Raw genomic sequence first — 24,767 nt, forward strand, 5'->3', positions numbered from 1 at the left:
CTTTTGAATTCTGGTACTGGAGGAGACTCTTGAGAGTCCCATGGACTGCAAGAAGAACAAACCTATCCATTCTGAAGGAAATCAGCCCTGAGTGCTCACTGGAAGGACAGATCATGAAGCTGAGGTTCCAATACTTTGGCCACCTCATTAGAAGAGAAGACTCCCTGGAAAAGACCCTGATGTTGGGAAAGATTGAGGGCACAAGGAGAAGGGGACGACAGAGGACGAGATGGTTGGATGGTTGGACAGTGTTCTCGAAGCTACCAGTATGAGTTTGACCAAACTGCGGGAGGCAGTAGAAAACTAAAGTGCCTAGCGTGCTCTGGTCCATGGGGTCACGAAGAGTCGGACACGACTAAACAACAACAACAATAAGAAATGGAAGAAAGGTGAAATCACAAAGGAGGAGTATACATGAGTAGCCAACATTTGCAGGGGGAAAGTCAGCCTGGCTAAAGCTCAGAATGAGCTCAGGCTTGCAAGAGAGGTGAAAAATAATATAAAGGTTTAATTGGCTATGTCCAAAGTAAGAGGAAGAAGAAGCAAGTGGTAGGTCCTCTGTGTAGGGAACACAGAGAAACACTATTGGGTGACAGAGAAAAGGCGGAACTACTCAACACCTACTTTGCCTCTGTCTTCACCCAAAATGAAAGCAATAACCCAACCTGGTGATTACAGAATATATGATGTAATGAGGGAGCTGTAGCCCAATATAGGAAAAGAGGTAGGAAAGGAACACCTAGCTACTTAAAATGAATTCAAATCTCCACGGCCTGATGGGTATAGGGCGGTATAAAAATAAAACAAATAAATACATAATTTTGACTGGACTGTGCCAAATATACCGGTAAATGCCTAAATGTCTAGGTACTGCAAATTGCATGGGGGTGTTAAACAGTATTTGTGATAGTCGCAGTACTCATTTGAATAATGATACTGTTTAAATGCATTAGCAACATGCATATACACATATAGCTTGGCTGAATATTTGAAATCAATTAAATAACGGCCATCTTTACATGTGGTGGGTCAAACATACAAACTTACTTCTTAGCACTATTCTAATAATAGGTTTTCAACAAAGCAGATATATATCCAATTTTTAGATGTTCATTATTAATCGTCATCTCCTAGTGCGAATTTAGGCATGTCTACTCAGAAGTAAGTCCTGCGGGATATAGGATTACACCCTAACTGTGCTAAATTGTCACTGCTGCATTAATGTATGAATGACACATTGCTGTAGGAGGAACATCTCCCTCCACTTTGACTGGATTTAATGTACTGTTCTCAAAAATTTAATAAATGTACAAAAAACATTACAATGTGGTCTTAATAACAGCCGTTCTTTGGCATTAGCTTCTTCATCAGACCATACTTCCAATTCCCTAACAGTTGGTGTACAAGTTTGCCTTTTCATCAAAATAACCAGAGTAATCTGTAAGGATTGTCTTCCAAAATAAAGTGATCGAGAATTAAAAATTCAGTTCATTTCCATCTGAGTCTCTTCTTGCTATCATCGACACTGAATCCTGCCTTTGGTCTGTGCTGTTCAAGCTTTCCATTTCAGAATGTTCCCTCTTCTCTTGCTGGCAACATAACTAATTGGTTGCAGATGTATTTCCATAGCGATCAGCAAATGGCTATGACATCATACTATATATACTAGCAACCTGTGTTTCCCCAGTGGCCAACTCTTCTTCTAAAAAAGCACTTCTTGATGGTATTCAGGTTGCAAATCACAAGGATTGTCATGGAACATATCTGTTCGTCGAGTTTTCCATCCTCTGTCTTCCCCTATCATGTGTTAAGACTGTGGAGCACAAGGTTGTACAGTGGTACCTCGGGTTACATACACTTCAGGTTACATACGCTTCAGGTTACAGACTCCGCTAACCTAGAAATAGTACCTCGGGTTAAGAACTTTGCTTCAGGATGAGAACAGAAAGCCCCATTAGCTAAAGTGGTACCTCAGATTGAGAACAGTTTCAGGTTAAGAACGGACCTCCGGAACGAATTAAGTACTTAACCCGAGGTACTACTGTATATGTTACATTGCCCCTCCTGACTTGGTGCATTCCACATGTGGGACTGCAACTTCCATCATGCCTGACCAATGACCTTGTTGACTGGGGCTCCTGGGTGCTGGAGTCCAACAAAACCAGAAGGGCACCAGGTGGGGGAAGGTGCTTTAGAGTCTACCATACTGAACACGGGACGCGGGTGGCGTTGTGGGTTAAACAACAGAGCCTAGGACTTGCTGATCAGAAGGTCGGCGGTTCGAATCCCCATGACGGGGTGAGCTCTCGTTGTTCGGTCCCTGCTCCTGCCAACCTAGCAGTTCGAAAGCACGTCAAAGTGCAAGTAGATAAATAGGTACCGCTCCGGCGGGAAGGTAAATGGCGTTTCCGTGCACTGCTCTGGTTCGCCAGAAGCAGCTTAGTCATGCTGGCCACATGACCCGGAAGCTGTCTGCAGACAAACACCGGCTCCCTTGGCCAATAAAGCGAGATGAGCACCGCAACCCCAGAGTCGGTCACGACTGCACCTAATGGTCAGAGGCCCCTTTACCTTTATACCAAACACACTAGAATGCAATATGCAGCGCTTAATAATAAAAATAATAAAAATTTATTTATACCCTGCCCATTTTGCTATGTTTCCCTAGCCACTCTGGGTGGCTTCCAACAAAAGATTAAAAATACATTAAAACATTCAGTCATTAAAAACTTTCCTAAACAGGGCTGCCTTCAGATGTCTTCTAAATGTCAGATAGTTGTTTATTTCTTTGACATCTGATGGGAGGGTGTTCCACAGGGCAGGCGCCACTACCGAGAAGGCCCTCTGCCTGGTTCCCTGTAACTTCACTTTTCGCAGTGAGGGAACCGCCAGAAGGCCCTCGGAGCTGGACCTCAGTGTCCGGGTTGAACAATGGAGGTGGAGATGCTCCTTCAGGGATACTGGGCCGAGGCCATTTAGGTTTGATAAGGGTGCATGCCACAGAGCAAGGGTGGCTAACCTGTTGTCCTCCAGATGTTGATCATTGGCCAGACTGGCTGGGGCTGATGGGAGTCCAACAACATATTGAGGGCCCCAGGTTAGACACCCCGCTGTAGAGAACATACTATCCCCTTTGCCTATGTTTCTTTGAAGCATGTACTCATAATGTGGCCCGCACAGATACCACATAAAAGCAAATGGCACTTTGACTGGGCTTAATGTGCTTTTTCCTAATAGTTTACTAAATGTACCAGCACAGGAAAAATATAGGCTTGCAGACAAAATATAAGTTAACAAATATTAATAATCACAATGGGACGTCATAGTAAGGGCAGTAACAGTAACAGTGGCACGGAGGTCTCTTACAATCGTGTAAAAGGTTATAGTCTCAGTGTGTCTCCACATAAACAAAGGCTACTAGAAATGCTAGTGCTCTGTATCTGAAACAGATGGGACTCCCTGTGTGATATTTTCGAGCTTGTTTTCGTAGCATGCGTCCAGGAATTTGGCGGCAAGGGAAGAATTCTACATGCTTCACATTACTCTTCTGTATCATTCTCCCAACCGGACCTCATACCGCCTCCCGTAAAGTTTGCATTCTTTAATATACACCATACAGTTGCTTTAAGATACATTACATGCTCAGTGGCCGAGGCTGTTGCTTTTTCTGCAGCCAGTTCTGCAGCAAGCACAGCTGTCCACTCATGAGAGAGCTGCTGATGGGAGCGGGATCCGTGGCAGGAAACTCCCTTGAGTGGAACACCAAAGAGGGAGGAAGGAGGGGAGATGACACAGCAGGTAACTGGATCGTGTTCTTGGTTTTTGAATAATTATGCAGTTTGCAACCCCCGCCCTGCAGCCTTTATGGAACAGCAAGGCCACCGGCACATCAGCAACCCTACCAAGCCCTAAGGAGGCCAAGAAGTTGGGAGCCATGTAGACTGCTTCACCAGTCTTGAACCGACATTGAGGATTCCTACTGGCTGTAGGTGCTGCAGCAGGTGGCGCTGAGGGTTAAACCACTGAGCCTAGGGCTTGCCGATCAGAAGGTCAGCGGTTCGAATCCCCGTGACGGGGTGAGCTCCCGTTGCTCAGTCCCAGCTCCCGCCAACCTAGCAGTTTGAAAGCACGTCAAAGTGCAAGTAGATAAATAGGTACTACTCTGGCGGGAAGGTAAACGGCGTTTCCGTGTGCTGCTCTGGTTTGCCAGAAGTGGCTTAGTCATGCTGGCCATGTGACCCGGAAGCTGTACGTAGGCTCCCTCGGCCACTAAAGCGAGATGAGCGCCGCAAACCCAGATTCGGTCATGACTGGACCTAATGATCAAGGGGGAAGAAAGGGAGTGGGCATCCAGGACAAAATATTTTGGCACTCCCACCCACCATTGCACCCAATGTGTTTAGACTTCACATGGCTTTGGTTTTAGGCGCAATCCCTGGAATGTAACCCCTGTATAAATTGAAGCCATATGGGAGATTGAACATGCACCAATGCCTGTTGTCCCTATACCATTCCTAATATTTGGGGAGCAGGCTTCACCGTATCTTTGGGTGGTTATGTAGATAAATTAGGAATTTCCTATCCAGACACCTTGACCTTATTGTGCCTTGTCTTAGAGGGGTCAGCAAACTTTTTCAGCAGGGGCTGGTCCAAGGTCCCTCAGACATTGGGGGGGCGGACTATATTTGGGGAGGGATGAACAAATTCCTTTGCCCCACAAATAACCCAGAGATTCATTTTAAATAAAAGCACACATTCTACTCATGTAGAAACACCAGGCAGGCTTCACAAATAACTCAGAGATGCATTTTAAATAAAAGGACACATTCTACTCATGTAAAAACACACTGATTCCCGGGCCGTCCGTGAGCCCGATTTAGAAGGCAATTGGGCCGGCTCCGGCTCCCAGGCCTTAGTTTGCCTACCCATGTAGACTTAGCCTGAGTAAGTGTAAACCTTTTTACACACTGAAGCCAACGACAACATACAACTTTTATAGATGGGAGCAACTGAGGTGTTTCTAGATACAAGGCTAGAGGCCACTTTGAAACTCCTTTTCCGAATCTACCAGCACAAGCCAGGCTCAATGCACACACCAGCTCTGATTAACTATGCTTCGAACACGCACACAAAGATGCGCTTGCCGTCTCTAAGTGTGTAATGCAGCCCACACAGTGCTGGATTATATTGGAAACGTGCACTTCGCTGAGCAGCAATTGGTGCCCAAGTTCCAGTTGGGACATTACAAAGAGCCACTTGCTACTTCCGCTTCCCCTCATCTGCTAACATCTGTAGTCATGCTCGGTCCGAAGTTCCAAAGCTTTCGTTAGCATCCAGCACTACTGGCATGTTTGAACAAAACGTTTGTGAGGAGCATACAGCTGACACTGACTAGTTGAAGCTGGAATCCTGCCCTGCTGACGTGGAGGAAGGGTAACCACAGAGGGCCTGAGTAGGACCAGATGCTTCTACACTCAGAAAGGAAATTGAAGTCTATATAAGAGAAGTCTGGCACAGACAATTTTTAAGGACAGGCAATTTAATGATCTCTTGGGACATAACATCATGGCCATATTTTTGCTCCTACAGCTCTTTAAAAAAAAAGAAGAAGAAGGCAGGCTGTTACTTACAGGGCCAGCTGAACTGTGGATTGTTTTGCACTGACATTTTGTTTTCTTTGCTTAGGTGTTGCTTTTACTCAATATAATCGTACCTTGGTTCGTGAACGCCTTGCGAGTCAAAGGTTTTGGCTCCCGAACGCCACAAACCCGGAAGTGAGTGTTCCGGTCTGCAAATGTTCTTTGGAACCCGGACGTCCAACGTGGCTTCTGCGGGAACTTCCTGCAGCCATTCAGAAGCCGCGCCTTGGTTTCCGAAACTTTTGGAAGTCGAACGGACTTCCAGAACAGATTCTGTTTGACTTCCAAGGTACCGCTGTATTTGTTGCTTCTGTATACCTAACACTCTCCAAAGGAACTACTGTGGGACCGTCGAACAGGGGCTGCATCTAGCGGGGTGTATAGATGGAAATTGGGGGGGGTCTTGTGCAAGCAGAAACACCATTCATGCAAGCAGCTTTAGGGATCCCATCATACATGCAGAAGGGAATAATCTTCTTTCTCCTATGTTTGCTGAATACTTTATTTAAGAATCACGCCGTTACTGCAATTGGGTATGAAAATGCTATTTTCATTATCAGTTTCCAGAGATAAAACATGAGCCCTTGGGATGCCCATAGCCATATATACTCTCATCCAGCAGACAATCTCCATTTGTGTCCCTCACACTCCTATTAGCTACCTCTTCGCCTTCTTTCAAGTGGTGGGACAAGGGAAAGTAAACCCTGCTAGACAGAGTGGAAGAATCCATTGTTGTTTACATTTCAATGAGCTATTACCTAATGTGCACTTCTCAAACCAATTCACACTTCTGGAACCAATAAACAAACCAAAAAATAGCTACCATTTGAAATTCTCACTTCTCTTAATTTTATGATATAGTTATCCAACCAAGCAATGTATACAGACGTTCTTATATGAGGGGGGGGGGCATGTGCCTAAATATGCATATGAAAACAACATAGAAAAAATGCAACACATTAGGGGGAATCGCTTGCAAAAGATAAACCCTGTGGATTGGTCAAAACTGCATAACAGTTTATCAGGAGACATTTCCACTAAAATGCCATCAAATTTTCCCAACGGCATTTGTGAAACAACCACACAGAAAAACGGCTGTGGAATTGTGGTAAAGGAAAAGGGACCCCTGACCATTAGGTCCAGTCGCAGATGACTCTGGGGTTGCGGCGCTCATCTCGCTTTACTGGCCGAGGGAGCCGGCGTACAGCTTCCGGGTCATGTGGCCAGCATGACTAAGCCGCTTCTGGCAAACCAGAGCAGTGCACAGAAATGCCATTTACCTTCCCGCCGGAGCGGTACCTATTTATCTACTTTGATGTGCTTTGGACCTGCTAGGTGGGCAGGAGCAGGGACTGAGCAACGAGAGCTCACCCCATCACGGGGATTCAAACCTCCAACCTTCTGATCGGCAAGCCCTAAGCTCAGTGGTTTAACCCACAGCGCCACCCGTGTTCCTGTGGAATTGTGGAGAACTGAATTTAAATTTGAGAAAAAGAGAAGCTGAAATGAACCAAAACAGGCAGATTCGCATAGCCCTAAGCTGTGGTTCTTAATGTCAGATATGGAGGGTACCATTTGGGATGCAAGCCATATTCCTAAACTTCCATTGCCAAGCCCACATTAGTAGAGGCATAAAAGGAGAGCTTCAAGCCCTCAGTGTCTCCATGAAATCCTGGCCATATGCTTGGATGGTAACTAGAGGAAATTACATCACTGGTTTACTTTATCTGAAGGAGGATAAAGATGGGAGGAAGGAGGAGCTGGGAGCTGAGGATTGCCTGCCACTCAACAGAGTATGTCTTTGAACATTCAGAACAAACAAGTGCCTTTTTCCTTTTAATGCCAGACATGCTTTCATCTCTTAACTTCTTCAGTCTTCAATAATTACCATTGAACTTCCATAATAGCCAAGTGTTTCAAACAGCAGTGGGTTGTCACAGAGAATTGCTGTTTCTAAGGCTGGGGCGTGACTGAACAACAGTAGGTGGAAGTAGATTTCTCCCTTTTATGTATCTGAAATAATGAAACCTTCAGATGTTGTTGGACAACAATTCTCATCAGCCCCAAGTCATCATGGCCAACAAACCTGGACCTGGACACTCAGAGTTTTAATCCCAGAGTTTTAAATTTTGGGGGCTTATCCACACTTAACTTTTGCCCATGCAAAACCTGCTATTAAAAGCTGAAGCACAACAAATGCCAATTCAGGTTTCTCTGTGGATTGCCATTTGTTCCCATGCAGCAGCAAAGAGTGTGTTTTCGTGGGGAAAGCTCTAGAGCAACAACAAAAAAGAGCACTCAGACATGGAGCTTTAAAGTGTGGAGGAAAGGTAACTGTGGCTAAGACCTTGGAAGGCAACAGATTCCCAATCTGTGTGATAAAATCAAACCGAAAAAGTGCAAGATTGTGACTTGCTCCAATGGTTACCAAGTAACCCACTCACCCTGGTTTTTGAGTCTTCCACTACTCCAAAACTATAGGAAAACATTTCCTATTTCACTGCTCTGATATAGAAATAAAATTTATGTAAACGGAAGACCAAAAAAATTTGTTCCACAGATTGTGGTGAACTCAATCAGCCTGTGACATTTCCCTCCACTTGAAATTGAAACTGAAATTCCACATTATAATTTACACCTTTTCCTCCCAAGCAGCAGGTGAACTTCAAATCTGGTACTAAATATAAAAAAAACCCCATGCATTCAGTTTGAAAATTGTAGGGTAAACTTCTCCACCACTAAAATCTACAACTCTCCTTTGGAGCTTGTTATTACGGGAGTGGCTTCAAGCTAGTTTCTTTAATTTTAAAAAATGTCTCTTATTGTAGAAATACCAAATTTCATGATTTTTATTCAACATTATGCTTTAGAGTTATATGAAATTGAACAAAACCTGGATATATTATTTATATACTTCAACAGAACCTATTATTGTGCAAATCTGAAATAGTGCAACAAAAACTTCTCCGCACAATTCTTTCCCCTTTGATTTCAGATTGTATCAAATAAGTGGATCCTGAATGCAGAAAGCAGTTGGTCGCAAGGGACCTCAGTAAAGCATTGATAAACTCAGATCAAACACTACAGCTGTAGCTTATTCAAATTGCCCGTGGAAAAGTCGACTGAAATTTCTGTCTTGCTCATGAACCAAGTGGACAGAACACAAGGTCAAATGACAGAACACAAGGTCAAATGGCAAACACACATAGTATGGACAGGGGTTTTGCCATACAATATTTAATGGTCAGTGTCATGAGATTTATTGAACTGTCCAGAATTTATTTTATTTTTCTGCCAGGTTTTGGCCATGTTCATAGACTAGACATGATAGGTGGTTAAGTCCTTGAGCAGCCAGACCCAGATCCAAATGACCAGGGGCAAAGGATATGGGTCTCAAAAGGGTCTGTTGGATGTTGCATATTGTTTATGTAATATTGCTATAGTTACAATGGTACCTCGGTTTACAAACTTAATCCGTTTCGGAAGTCTGTTCTTAAACCGAAATTGTTCTTAAACCAAGGCACAGTTTCCCTAATGAGGCCTTCCACCGTTCGGATTCCATTCTTAGACTGAGGTAAACTTTGCAAACCGGGACACTACTTGCGGTTTTGCGGAGTTCATAGACCGAATAGTTTGTAAATAGGGCTGTTCTTAAACCAAGGTACTACTGTATAGTATTGAATTGTAGGGGGTTCGTATGTTATTCTATTTGCTACTATTATTATGTAATTGTTACTATGTCATTGTTTTGCCCTGTTATAAAATTGTTACTATGTTTTGCTATTTTATTATGAAATTGTTTTGTACTGTTGGTTTGAAATGCATTCGTATTTTCTTTGTTGCAAGCCGCTTTGAGCATGATTTTTTGTGTGGAAAAGTGGCGTACAAATAACACGACTGGATGAATGGATGAGTGTTGGTCAGGTTTTAAAAGGCAGAGCTGAGCAACGCTGTTCAGCAGCTTCTGCCAATGAGAAATGGAACTTGGTCAACATCAGCTGACAGTAATCAGTGTGCCCACCAGAAGCCTTGGAGATTGAGTTGCCCCTCTTGGTCCATATACTTTTAAAGTTTAGCATGTGGGAGAGATACTTAGACAGTGTACACCAGCCCATTTATATGACTCACTGCATTTCCACTGCTGAGTTTTTAATCCATGTTCACATAACATTATCCAAAATGCATATGCACCTTGTACTTTTTTACTACTATGTGATGCAGTTTCTCTCAAACCAGTTTCATACAGGTTGGAGTCTTTAAGCTGTTCCTAATTCTTCTCTAGCAAGGTGTGAACACCTGTGCATATGGTTAAAACATCCCTGACACATCAAAAACAACAACCCGGTGTGTAAGAAATACATGGGAGGGGGACAGCTTTGCAGCACTCTTAAGGCAGTGAGCATCCCCTAAGTGCACTGTGCATGGAGGCATTTCGTCATCTAGGGACAGAAGATTCTCTGAGGCAGGAAAAGCAGAGTGCACAAACATCATATTCTCCCCAGTCCGTGGAAATACAGAAAGTGGAAGAGAAAAGGTCCCGCCAGGAATTCTTGAGCTCTGACTCTTATTTATTCGATTGACGTTTGGCCCATCTTCTGTGAACAAGCCTGGCCCATCTTGCTATTTTATTACAAAATAGCAGATGCACAACCTCCAGGAAATTGCCAAGTGGGGCTATGAAAGCCATTGCCCAGCTCACTTCTACGGCACATCACCCATTTGAGCGCCATACCACAAATGTCTCCTGCATCGGAATGTTGGAGAATTCCAACAGAAAGGGAAATGGAAGCAAAAATTGCCAAAGTTCACTTCCTCATCCCATGTCTAGAACGGAAATCAATCCAGAGAATACCATCAATATTTGTTGCTGTTGTTTTCAGTCCGTGATATGAAATGATGTGTAATTGACAAAGTCTCCTGACCTTCGCATTGCATTTCCATTGCAATGGTGTGGAATAATTATGTAATATTCCACCACAGCAGGTAAAGGTAAAGGGACCCCTGACCATTAGGTCCAGTCGTGACTCTGGGGTTGCGGCGCTCATCTCGCTTTATTGGCCGAGGGAGCCGGCGTACAGCTTCCGGGTCATGTGGCCAGCATGACTAAGCCACTTCTGGCGAACCAGAGCAGCACACGGAAATGGCATTTACCTTCCCGCCAGAGCGGTACCTATTTATCTACTTGTACTTTGACGTGCTTTCGAACTGCTAGGTTGGCAGGAGCAGGGACTGAGCAACGGGAGCTCACCCCATTGCGGGGATTCGAACTGCCGACCTTCTGATTGGCAAGTCCTAGTCTCTGCGGTTTAGCAAGTCAAATAACTGGGATTTTTCTTGTTGTTGTTGTTGTTTTTGAATTCAAACCACAGTAGAATGGTAACACTGCTGCATGACATGAACTTGGGTTGGATGGAAACCAGTGCCTACTTACATCTCTACTCCTGCAGCACCCTGGCTTGGCCAAAGCTCTAGAACAATGTTTCCCAAACTTGGGTCTTCCATGGTTTTTGGACTACAATTCCCATCATCCCTAGCTAGCAAGACCAGTGGTCAGGGATGATGGGAACTGTAGTCCAAAAGCAGCTGGAGACCCAAGTTTGGGAAACGCTGCTCTAGAATGTTTAGAAGATCAGTTTTCCATATTTTATTCACATATCTGCCATAAAGAACCATTGGCATTCCTCGTTTTACAGATAGATAACAGCAGATGAGAGAAAATGGGGGGTCCAGAGACTTCCAGTAAGCAGATGCTGGGATATGAACCTGGAACTCATGAGCACAAATATTACATTATTCACTGTGCCACAAAAACTTCTTTATGCTCCCCTCATGAATGGCATAAATATTCACAGCCAGTCAGTGACAATGTAAATGTATCCTTATCACTCAGTGACTTAGAAGCTCTTGAACACTGCCTAGTTTTCAGACAGTACTATCTGTGGAATGCCTAACATAGGGTGCAGCATGCTTGAAAATACAGACTCTGTAATTTGAGCTCGGCTGCTGCACAAGTTCTTTATAAGCCTTCTGCAGTGTATAGTTTATATGTGCACTCTGTTGTTATGGTTACTATAATTTCTGTAATTGCTTGCTGGATGAGGTAAACATTAAAAAACTCAACACTGGTCATTACTGGCAAACTTCTTCCACCATAGCATGTGAATTGTGGAACTAAGTAATCGAGCCATGCAACTGATACGCCCAACATTAAGTATCATCTTATGACTGCTGTATATCTTCACACACTCCCATTTGGTGAGTCCGCTATGCCAAAAATTCACATTGCGCTATACTGTAAATATTAAAATGCATTACAAGATTTTGAAGGTGAGGGATGCTCCTGCATATGGGCTTCTTCAGATATTGGAAACTCTCACTCAGCACATACCACCCCCTGAGGTGAGACCATGCTGTTTCCTAACCCCAACCGCACTGTGAATGAGTACAGCATCAGGCTATCCACAGGCTGACAAGTCTGCACATTACAGAGAGAAATGTCCCTGGAGGTGTCTACAAAGCCACATCACGCCCAATTTGCCAGAGAACATCTTCGAAACCTCTGGTGTGGCGGCCAGATTCAACTAAGTAGTTGCAACTCGCAGGGGCCCACACACCGAGTCCCACTAGCACAAGTCTTTTCCCACTCTCCTTCCTCCTCCCTGAATTGGCTCTGGGTAGTTGGGAGACATCTTAAAAAGCAGAGACATCACCTTGCCAACAAAGGTCCATATAGTTAAAGCTATGGTTTTCCCAGTAGTGATGTATGGAAGTCAGAGCTAGACCATAAAGAAGGCTGATCGCCGAAAAATAGATGCTTTTGAATTGTGGTGCTGGAGGAGACTCTTGAGAGTCCCATGGACTGCAAGAAGATCAAACCTATCCATTCTTAAGGAAATCAGCCCTGAGTGCTCACTGGAAGGACAGGTCCTGAAGCTGAGACTCCAGTACTTTGGCCACCTCATGAGAAGAGAAGACACCCTGGAAAAGACCCTGATGTTGTGAAAGATGGAGGGCACAAGGAGAAGGGGACGACAGAGGACAAGATGGTTGGATAGTGTTCTCGAAGCTACCAGCATGAATTTGACTAAACTGCGGGAGGCAGTGGAAGACAAGTGCCTGGCGTGCTCTGGTCCATGGGGTCACGAAGAGTCGGACACAACTAAACGACTAAACAACAACAACAAGTTGGGAGAAGCCCCAGAACAGTGCATGGCAGGGAGCAGAGGGGATATGATGCCATCAGACAAGCCAAAATTCTTATGCTGACAGAACTATCTCATTAGCGCTACTTTGAACTCCACGCCGTGTTTAAAGGCCTGCTATGATTATTTTCACAAGTCTCCTCACAAATGGGAACCCAGATAAGAGCTCCTCACTGCAAGGGGGGGCTTGTAGGTACATTCACCTGAACACATTTACAAGACCCCTTCAGAGTTTCATGCTGAATAAACCAAGGATGGGAGTAGAAGGGGTTCACAAGGCAATGTTGAGAGCAAGACTGAATCGCCCCCTCCTCATTTATCCCTTAGGTGTCCAAGCTAAATGCTTGAAGAGGGCTGTTATTATCTTCAGCCAAAGGTCACTAGTATTCTGGGATTTGTATTAAATTGTAACGTTTGTTTTATTTGGAGGGAGAGTTTAGAAAATGCTTAATCTCACCTAATTCAGGAAAACAGGGACGTCTTCAAGCACATGGGAAAAAGCAAAGTATGGGAATAAGGAAGAAGGGAATGAAGTAATTTTAAAAACAAAACAAACTATATTCTCTGTGCCAGGAGAATAATCTAGTTAGAACCCCAAGTCGGCCAGATCTCTGGTCATGGGGCTGAATGTGACACATTTCCAACCCAAAAATGTTTGAAGTAGCCCTTAGGGTGAAATTCAGTCCGGACCTTCTGGGGTCAAGTTAAACAAAGCACTGAGGACCAGGCAACTAGCCAGCCAATTAGCATTCACCGAGAAATTCCTCTACTGTTGCATTGCAGGCTCATAAGCATATTCATACATCTTGCCTCTCCTGATGGTGCAAACAGGAAACTGGACACTGCAGAACAGAGCTTCTGTGGGAACTCACGCTTAGCTCCACAGCACTTTGGAAAGCACCAAAGAGTCATGGAAGCATTGCTGATAGAATAGTCGCTCTGATCCCGAGACAACCCCAAGGTAAATATCATTCAAGAGATGAGAGGTGCTTCAAATATCAGCTCTGGGTTCACTTCAGTTGGTTGTAAAGCCAGGAGGGAAAGAGGTATCATGGCCTGCCCTTTGAAGAACTTAGCTGAAGTACCATACAGAACCTTCCAGAAAGCCTTGCTTAACCCCTTCAAATCCCAAGCCAGTCAGGCTGCTGAGAATCAACCTTTACCTGCTTAATTTGAGTGGACCAGTCTAGAAATTTTAATAGCTCTTGGTATCAGGGTGAGCGCTGTGGCAGTGTCGAGATGGCAACTGTAAGGGGAAGCTAAATGATGTCATCTGGTTTTCTCCCCCACAGACAGTGGTAGAGAACCTAAAACTGTCCAGCCCTTGCAAAAACAACAACAACAACAACAACAACAACAACAACATATTTATATGCCACTCATCTGACTGGGTCGCCTCAGCCATTCTAGGCAGCTCACAACAAAAAATGGTAAAAACACAATACAACCCTAAAAACTTCCTTTAACGTGGCTGCCTTCAGATGTCTTTTTAAAATCACAAAGCTGTTTATCTGTTTAACATCTGCTGGGAGGGCATTCCACAGGATGCACATGACTACTGAAAAGGCCCATGCTTGCTTCCCTGTAACCTCGCTTCTTGCAATGAGGGAACTGCCAGAAGGCCCTTGGTGCTGGATCTCAGTGTCTGGGCTGGACGACGAAGGTGTAGACGCTCCTTCAGGTATACAAAGCCACAGCTGTTTAGGGCTTTGAAGGTCAGCACCAACACTTTGAACAGTGCTTGGAAACGTACTGGGAGCTAATTTAGGTCTTTCAGGACCAGTGCTACATGGTCCCGGCACCTGCTCCCAGTCACCAGTCTAGCTGCTGCATTCTGGATTAGTTGTAGTTTCTGAGTCACCTTCAAAAGTAGCCCAACATAGAGTGCATTGCAGTAGTCTCCCTACTCTCCCGGGACACACCCTCCCCCCCGGGCCACACTCCTCACAGGCCTTGCAGCACATCTTCTATGACTGTTTTTGCCTCTGTGGAATGCATCCTTGACATCTGATACAGTGGTACCTCGGGTTACATATGCTTCAGGTTACATACACTTCAGGTTACAGACTCCTCTAACCCAGAAATAGTAGCTTGGGTTAAAAACTTTGCTTCAGGATGAGAACAGAAATCGTGCGGCAGCAGCAGGAGGCCCCATTAGCTAAAGTGGTGCTTCAGGTTAAGAAGAGTTTCAGGTTAAGAACAGACCTCCAGAACGAATTAAGTTCTTAACCCGAGGTACCACTGTAATGACTCCTGCTTGCCCAGAAGGACGTTAGAGCAGGTGTGAGCATGAGTGTAGAAATGAACCTACCATACAAAGGTCAATTTCATATCTATTGCTCTGCCTCAGTTTTGGCCCCATTGGCATGCAGACCCTGGGCTGGAAAATGTTGCCACTCCTGCCCTTGGGGATTTCCGCATAATCAAGAACGTCTGGGGCAAGAATTCTACCAACCTACAGCCCTCCATGTGAAGGGATCGCATCGTCTTTAATTGCATTTGTGATAACTGCAGTCAACCGTTTGGCCAGAGAGCATGACCAGTCTGGATTAAGCAGTAGTCCAAACTAGACAAGACAGGCAATTGCATGTATCATTCCATTTTTTTTACAACCAAAAGTAGTCTCAGAAGGCTGTGCATTGAAGCCAAGATGTGAGGAACCTTTGGTCCTCCAGTTGTTGCTGAACTACAGCTGCCATCATCCCTGTCCCATTGTCCATACTGGCTGAGGGCTGGTGGACGTTGTGCATGCATACAAAATTTTATTGTAGTTCTGCAACCTCTGGAGGGCCAAAGTTTCGACATACGTGATCTAAGCCCTTGGAAGGGAAGATTCTGTTTAACCCCTTTCATTTGTGGATGGTTGTTGGTCCATCCAATTCTCTTTCACACAGAGAGCCCACAGGGAAAATACATGCATGCATCTACCGTATTTTTCATCCCATAGGATGCTCCACCCCATAGGATGCACGTAGTTTTGGGGGGGGGAATAAAGGGGGGAAATTCCTTTATTTCCCCCCCAAAAGCAGGTCGGGGAAATTGAACGAGGTCGAGGAACAGTGGGATGGCGGCGCTGCGCCTCCCTCCTGTCCCCCGAGCTTGTGGGGCTGGCCGATGTATGCCCGGCGTGCGGGGCGCTCTGCTTCAGGGGCAGGCTGCTATCCACAGCGTGGGGAGCCCTGCGGGGAACTCCTGCAGGGCTCCCCACACTGCGGATGTCTGTCCGGTGCACAGGGCGCTCTGCTTCAGGGCGCCCCGCCCGCCGGGCGGCAGGCTGCTATCCAGGCAAGGCTGCCTAGGTTGCGGATGTGTTCTCGAAGCGCCGGGCGCCCTGAAAGCAGAGCGCCCGATGCTCCGGGAAGCAGGCTGCTATCCACAGCCTAGACAGCCCTGCGGGAACTCCCGCAGGGCTGCCTAGGCTGCGGATGTCTTCCTGAAGCCTGCATTCACCCCATAGGACGCACCCAGATTTCCCCTTCATTTTTGGAGGGGGGAAAGTGCGTCCTATAGGGCGAAAAATACGGTAAATTTTCCAATGCAGGCAGCTTGGAAAGGTAACTTTGAACTCACACACAAACTTCCATTCAAAGGTGCTTTTCCAAAGGCTACTTTTAATTTTAAAAAGGGAAACATTTGAGAAAGGGTATGCATGAGTACATGTGACATCTAATTTGGGCCTGAGCGATTGATTTGTCCAAGATTATCCAATGAGATTTATGACATAGAAGCTAAGTGCACATTATCTGCAAGTTTCAACTACGTGTAACTGAGTGCTGAAGCTGTGGATAATGACGATGAAACTCTTTTTGGGAAGAGAAATTTGGAGTGAAGAATAAGTGTGGGAGAGAGATGACGCTTAACCCTTTGCAAAGGCAAACGTGCTTTTCAAACTCCACCAGGGCCAGTCATTTTAGAGAGCATTTGGGAGCAGAGAAATGCAAGCAAGAAAAGTTAAGTGTACCTGTAATGGTTATATGGGGTTGCTCGTGTGTAAGTTGCGGCCACTCCTGGCTAGGTAGCCTGGTTAAACCTTTTCTGTCTGGACAGCCCTTCACTTCATGGCTGTTCAGTCGCTAGCAGAATCTGTCAGTGGGCGTTTCTTGAACTTCTTCCAGCAAAGAAGTTCTTTGACGCCAAGTCTACGCCTACTTTCCCTGCGCGGAAGTCTTCTGCGCAGGGTGGGTGTGGGTAGCGGAGGACCTGTGCTCTCCCCGCTGGTCTCCAGCGAAGAGTCCTGGAGCCCCCTCTCCGATTCCCTCATCCGCCCCCCTTTATCCCTGGTGTTACGCTGATTTCCTTCCCCAGCCGATGAGTCCCCTCTCTCCCTGCTTGGCCCTTCTCCCGCATCGCTTGGGAGCCCTGCCTCCACTTCTGGCTCCGATGTCAGTTCCCTGACAGTACCTCTTCTGATGCCTCTATACTCTAAATACCCCATTTCTAAACTGGCATTTCTTCAAAAATGCTGTCAAGTCTCTGCTTCATGCCATGGTTAATTCAAACCAGAGTTAGTAAACCCACTTAGAACTATGGCCACATATCCTGGTTTGCAGCATAGATAAAGGTAAAGGGACCGCTGACCATTAGGTCAAGTCGTGACCGACTCTGGGGTTGCGGCACTCATCTCACTTTACAGGCCAAGGGAGCCAGTGTACAGCTTCCGGGTCATGTGGCCAGCATGACTAAGGCACTTCTGGCGAACCAGAGCAGCGCACGGAAACACCGTTTACCTTCCCGCCAGAGCGGTACCTATTTATCTACTTGTACTTTGACGTGCTTTCGAACTGCTAGGTTGGCAGGAGCAGGGACCGAGCAACGGGAGCTCACCCCGTCACAGGGATTCAAACCGCCGACCTTCTGATCAACAAGTCCTAGGCTCTGTGGTTTAACCCACAGAACCACCCGCGTCCCTTGCAGCATAGATATTCAGATGTAAACCTGAACTACCTGCAGTACATCTGCACAAAGTATCGCTCACTCAGAAGATACTTGGAAGCACCATTACTCTGTGTGGATGAATTATAAGGAGGCACCATTGAAATTCCCCTGTGGCTATATTCCCAAGTCAAATAAATGGATAAAAATAGACTAGCAATTGTTCTCTATTATCTAGTATGAATTATAGCTGTAACAGTCCGTGTATTCTGGGCACCGAAATGAATCCGTTGGCTCCTATACCCTGCATCTGTTCTCTCTTTTGCATATTCTGCTTATTGTGCCAGTCTCTATGAGCTCTTGTGCCTCGTACATGACTGTTTCACTTCCTTTTTTCTCATTTGGCCAGTACGTGTTTCAGTATTCCTTCTCGTTGCCAAGACAAGCATTTAAACATCTGGAAATCGTCCTCCATCATTGTTACTGGTGAGATACTGCATTCGTCTGAAGCACTGTTTCCATAAAGATACCTTAGGTTTCCCATAATGCCTTTTCTTAAAAAAAGAAAATTGAATGGGGCACTCTTCACGTTTCAAGTTGAGTGATAGTAACCACGATCAGTTGTGAATTACCCCAGTCCATTTACCATAAATAGCACAGCCTCCTCTTAGCTATCCATTAAACCACATCTGACCTTCTCCATCTGTGTCTCAATTTGCCTTGACCTCCATTGGTTCCCTTGTAACCCAAACTCACTACAGAAAGGAAGGGAGGGAGGGAGGGAGGAAGGGAAGAAGGGAAAGAGAGAAAGGGAGAAAGAGGGAAAGAGGGAAAGAGAGAGAGAGAGAGAGAGAGAGAGAGAGAGAGAAAGAAAGAAAGAAAGAAAGAAAGAAAGAAAGAAAGAAAGAAAGAAAGAAAGAAAGAAAGAAAGAAAGAGAAACTCTCTCCTACTATTGGTATGGTCCATACAATGATCCTTTACAGGTACAAGAGAAAGGCCTTTTAGGGCTTCCAGCAATCTACTAATACCCGGCAGAGAAACATTTTATGCTCTTGGAAGCTACTAAAATGACATTTGTTATAGTGGCACAAACCATGTTTAAAAGTTCCTTATTGTGAGCATGCAGTAAAGGTAAAGGTAAAGGACCCCTGAACTGTTAAGTCCAGTCAAAAGTGGGGTCACGGCGCTCATCTCGCTTTCAGGCCGAAGGAGCTGGTGTTTGTCCACAGGCAGCTTTCCAGGTCATGTGGCCAGCATGACTAAATGCTTCTGGTGCAATGGGACACCGTGACGGAAACCAGAGCACATGGAAACACCATTTAGCTTCCCGCCAAAGTACCTATTTATCTACTTGCCCTGGTGTGCTTTCGAACTGCTAGGTTGGCAGGAGCTGAGACAGAGCAACAGGAGCTCACTCTGTTGCAAGGATTCGAACTGCCAACCTTCTGATTAGCAAGCCCAAGAGGCTCAGTGGTTTAGACCACAGCACCACCCGTGTCCCTGAGAATGCAGTAAAGGCAGTACACATGGATTAAACATGATGCCAGGGATCTGAAGAATTTCAATAGGCAATGGCTTTCAGTGGTCTTCACCTTCTATAAACCATATTGGGGGGGGTCACTGAAGAGCCATCCCCTATTATGAATTTTAAATCAAGTCTAAGCCTTGGGCTCATAAGGTGCCTGCATAATAGCCATGTCAACACTTCAACCTCTGGTTCAATTCAGGCATCACATCAAACCTTGGTCAAGAAGGCATGACTATAGAGTTAATTAAGGTGATGCATGAATCAAAGGCCATGTTGTGCAAGAGACTCACGAACCAGAAAAATAAACTACGGTTTGCACGATGCCCTACTCAGTGGCGTAGCGTGGGTTGTCAGCACCTGGGGCAAGCCAAGTAATTTGCGCCCCCTAACCCGTGGATTTGTGCCCCCTAACCCTAACCCCCAGATGTTGCACCCGGTGTGGCCGGGGCCCCCTGCACCCCCACGCTACGCCACTGGCCCTACTTTATAAACCATAGTTACAAACCAATGCTCTTCCTCCAGAGCGTACAACACCATGGGGTCAGCAGTAAACAAAGGGCTGCCATACGTCCAGATAGTCCCAGACATTCTACTTCTTCTTCTTTGGCTATCACTCGTAGCCTAGTAAGATTGTCTTCCATAAACACAGTTTTAACACTGAGACCGTAAGTGACTGTGGATGCCAATTCTGGATGCACACATCCTTCCACAGTGGGGACACAGGTTCCTGGGCGGGTGTTGATCAAGGTGAGGGTTTGCCAAGCATGCCTTCCTCTTAGCACGTTTCTTCCTTTATCCTGCGTTCAAACATCTTCAAAGCCCATGACACGTTTGGTAAAGGCTGTTTTCCATTTGGAGCGCTCGCAGGCCAGTGTTTCCCAGTTGCCGGTGCTAATACTGCATTTTTTTGGGAGAGCCTTGAGAGAGTCTTTGAACCTCTTTTGTTGACCACCAGCATTACACTTTCCATTTTTAAGTTCAGAATAGAGTAGTTCCAGACATTACCGGGATTTCAAAGGCAGAATTGACATCCGGGAGGAATTTCCAATAGCGCTTTGTCCTGGATCTTCGCCAAGCTCAACAACTTTTGAAATACAGTGGTACCTCAGGTTACATACGCTTCAGGTTACAGACTCTGCTAACCCAGAAATAGTGCTTCAGGTTAAGAACTTTGCTTCAGGATGGGAACAGAAATCGTGCTCCAGCGGCGCGGCAGCAGCAGGAGGCCCCATTAGCTAAAGTGGTGCTTCAGGTTAAGAACAGTTTCAGGTTAAGTACGGACCTCCGGAACGAATTAAGTACTTAACCTGAGGTACCACTGTATGGCAACCCTAGTTAACATATGAAACTGAAAGTAGACAAGAAATGCTAGCTATAATTTGTATGTTTGGAAGCAGAAACCATGTTTCAGGTTAGTGCAAACCATGATTTCTAGTGATGTCTATATAGAGTCACTAAGTGTTCTTATATGTGTTTGTTGGGTAAACAGGGACCCAGATTGCCATCACTCCCATTGAAGCCATTGCATTGCACAAAGTTACATTGACCCGTGTCAAAAAAATCATTACTGCAACCACCACCCCTAAAAAGCACTGAACTTCCATACATTATTTTAAAAAATCCTTATTTTCACTAGTTGTATTGGAAATCCACAACTGCCTCCATTTTATTTTGGTGTTGGGAGGGAATTATTTTCCTACAAGACTTTAAAAAAGCCATTTGCTTACACATTGGAATTGCACTAACATTTCATTTTGGCAAATATCATAGCCACAAGCTATCTTCTTTTCCTTTAAATAAAAGTAAACATTAAGGACAAGTCGTACTGTACTTGATGAACCTTAATTGCCTGCCATAGCCCAGAGCACATAGTAACATGCCTATACTTTCATTTGAATAGTACTTAATGTGCCTCAAGACATCGTTAAGCAAGCACATAACATGTGGATTGTGAAATTTGATACTATTAACAATTAGCATATTACCAAAGGAAATAGCAACTCCAAGTTATGCATCTGAAAGAGACAAGAATCTGTGTCAAAGAGTAGCAGCCTGAAGATATTAAGCAATTCGCCCTATTCCACTTTCATTATAAGCAATGGGCAGAATGGAGAAATCACTTTGGGAACATGCATAGCCGTCACACATTTTGGATACATTTTTGATCTGCTAATGTTGTTTTCTTTTTTCCCTCAGTCCTGGAATTGGAAAAGAGGGTGAATTATTATATGAGGGGAGGGCACTGGGGGAAAGAATTGTCTCTCCACCCCATTCTCATTTTCATCAACTTCTGTGATCTGGAAAGTGACTGTTTGCAGGAAGGAGGCTTTTGTATCTGTGAAGGGAGGCTCCCCACACATTTTGGAGCCGGGAGGGCAGGGGATCAGAATTCCAAAATGCACATAGACCCTTCATGGCTACAAGAGGGTCCTCACTGCAGCCACCATCCAATTTATGGAAGGTGATGAAAATGGACACAGAGGGATGGAGATAGAACACTCATCTGCATTGTAAGCCGTGTGTGGTGACTCAACCACAATGTTAAAAAGTGAATATTTATTTATTTATTTATTTATTTATTTATACCCCGCCCATCTGGCTGGATTTCCCCAGCCACTCTGAGCAGCTCCCGATTGAATGACTTAAGAGAGTTCCTAGCTTATTCCTAGGCTGTTCCTAGGAATGAACATTTTTGGCTCTGGTTCCAGAAGTTGCATAGTTGGGATTTTAATCAGATAGATTATAAATGCTCATTGTAGATGAGGGCCAGTGTGACAGTGTTGGCCATGTCATTTTAGGGGGTTGACCTTACTTTTTGCATTTTTTTCAGCAAGGGTCGTTAAAGTATGTTTTGGGGTGTGATGAATTCGAATCTGCTATTTTTTTATGATTGGACAACATTTAGCTTGGTAAGTCTGCGCTCAATGAAGAAGCACTTAAACTGCATTCAGAAAACCAAATAATTTTAATTTCACTTTCTGGAAATGCCAGGCAATGCCTAATAATAATAATATAAGTGTAGGTACTTGACAATCATTTTTAAAGGCTTCTATGCAATTTCAATATACATTTTACTTACCAAGTAAAACGAAATTAGATTAATTTGACCAAAACACTTTTTGAAGTCCCAAGTCCTGTTACAACGTTTTAGCACCCCTCATTTTTTGAATTTGCATAGTACTTAAAGAGGGTTGGACTAGGATTGAGGAGAATTAGGTTCAAATTCCCACCAGCCACAAAGCTCACTGCATGACCTTGAGGCCATGACTGTCTGTTAGATAGGAAATGTTGCTGAATGTCATTTGAATTTCAGGAATTTTATAAGGAGTGGTCAGCTGTAAGGTTAAAATTCTGCTCAAGGCTATGGATTATCAGTCTATCTGCATTCAACCTGACTTGTTTATATATATATATATATGAAATTGTTCCATGCATTTTCATTGTTGACTTTTAAAATTTGAATTGCTCTGAGATGTTTCCCAGGATGCGATTTGTAACTGGAATTAAATAATTTAAGGAAACTGCTGTAGTGATTCAGGTTGTACATCCTATTTCAGAAAGGAAGGGTTATTTAACATGGCATACACCAGGAAAGATAAGGCTTCAGCAATATGTGAGAATTACATCCAGTTTTCTGATCTTTGTTTGCTGGTTTGAACAACAGTATTGTTTGCCTCGATATAGAAAAGGAGAGAGGAAATCCCTGCATGCAACAGAGGAAGAAAGGGGGGTGGGGGTGGAAATCGATGCTTGGACACATCATGTTGTTACATCTGCACCACAAATGTGAATAAGGTCCAGCCTCTTTGCACATACATCCAGCCAATCATAACGGTGGGTGTTTTGCTAATCGCCTAATTAGAAACAGGCCATTTCACAAAAGTAATAGGTGACAGTCAGGGAGAATGACACATATATGAACACAGCCAGGATTTCTAACTTCTAAAGGAATTTGCTTTTCATTAGCAAAAGATTAGAGGTTCCAAGCAGCACCCAGGACTACATAAAGAAGTCGTCTTCTTCTTTGGTGATCATTCGTGGCCGAGTAAGATTGTCTTCCATAAACATGGTTTTAACAGTGAGTCTGTGACTGTGGAGGCCAATTCTGGATCCACACGTCCTTCCACAGTGGGGACATAGGTTTCCAGGCGGGAGTTGATCACGGTGTGGGTCTGCCAAGCGTGCCTTCCTCTTAGCACGTTTCTCCCTTTCGTCCCGACTTCGAGTGTCTTCAAAGCCCACGACACCTTTGGTAAAGGCTGTTCTCCAATTGGAGCGCCGACAGGCCAGTGTTTCCCAGTTGTTGGTGCTTATACTACGTTTTTTTAGATTTGCCTTGAGAGAGTCTTTGAACCTCTTTTGTTGACCACCAGCATTACGCTTTCCATTTTTAAGTTCGGAGCACAGTACAGTGGTACCTCAGGTTAAGAACTTAATTTGTTCTGGAGGTCCTTTCTTAACCTGAAACTGTTCTTCACCTGAGGTACTTTAGCTAATGGGGCCTCCCGCTGCCTCTGTGCTGCCACCACACAATTTCTGTTTTCATCCTGAAGCAAAGTTCTTAACCCAAGGTACTATTTCTGGGTTAACAGAGTCTGCAACCTGAAGCATCTGTAATCCGAGGTACCACTGTAGTTGCTTTGGAATACGATAGCCAGGCATCCACACAACATGATCAGTCCAACAAAGTTGATGTTGTAAAGAAATACACCATAAAAGGGTCATCAAGGGGGAAGCAATTTGAAGTAGAGAAGAAAGATTCTCATATCCATTGTGGCTTTCTATAGCATACATCGTGACATGCCTAGGATCATAAGACGAATATAAGATAGGAACATGATAGGGTGCTATATAGCATCAGGCACATCAGGCTACCAGCACGTCTCCTGAGTTTCAGGCAGACAATAACCCCAGCCCTATCTAGAGATGCTGAACCTGAGACGCTCTGTAGAAGTTGCTCTAGCTCTGAGCTAGGACCTTTCCTGGAGAATCAGCACTGCAAACACAATCTGAACTCCTTTCGAAGGAACCCAGCTCCAATCCTAGGAGCCAACTCCTAGGGGCCGTGGAGGAGGCCAGACTCCCACTAAGTTGATTGGCCGTCCCATTCAAATGGTGTGTGTGCACTGCGTCATGTGATCAGTTACCTGGGCCCCCACCATATTTTATTCAAGTTGGCACCCCTGGCTCCAACTTTCTAGTTGTTGTAAAATAATCCTAACAAATGCTCTTGAAACACATTGGTTCGTTACCATGACTGAGACCTTTTTCAAGGACCATAAGGGACTCAGCTACATTAGACAAAAAACAGTGCTTTGAATGTGTTATAAACATGCAGCACCAGATGGCACTGGAGAGCAAAAAAAAAATTATTTGAGATTCTACATAGCGTTTTTTCCCCTTTGTTATAACAATTTAATTTCTGACTTATTTATAGCGTTTCCCCCCACCCCCCTGTGTATAGATCCACCCAAGCTGTGCTCAATTGGCATGTTAAACATTCAGGGCTGGATCCAGAGGCGCTC

At 44.7% G+C, this 24,767-nt stretch overlaps 1 protein-coding gene across 1 annotated transcript in view; it reads right to left on the reverse strand.

The window, feature by feature from the left end:
* COL5A2 (collagen type V alpha 2 chain) overlaps window positions 1-24,767 on the reverse strand; it is a 193,381-nt gene that overhangs the window by 140,485 nt on the left and 28,129 nt on the right. The gene's annotated exons all lie outside the window — the stretch shown is intronic.

The sequence above is a fragment of the Podarcis melisellensis genome (assembly GCF_964234715.1).
Source record: "Podarcis melisellensis genome assembly, chromosome: 1".
Taxonomy (NCBI): domain Eukaryota; kingdom Metazoa; phylum Chordata; class Lepidosauria; order Squamata; family Lacertidae; genus Podarcis; species Podarcis melisellensis.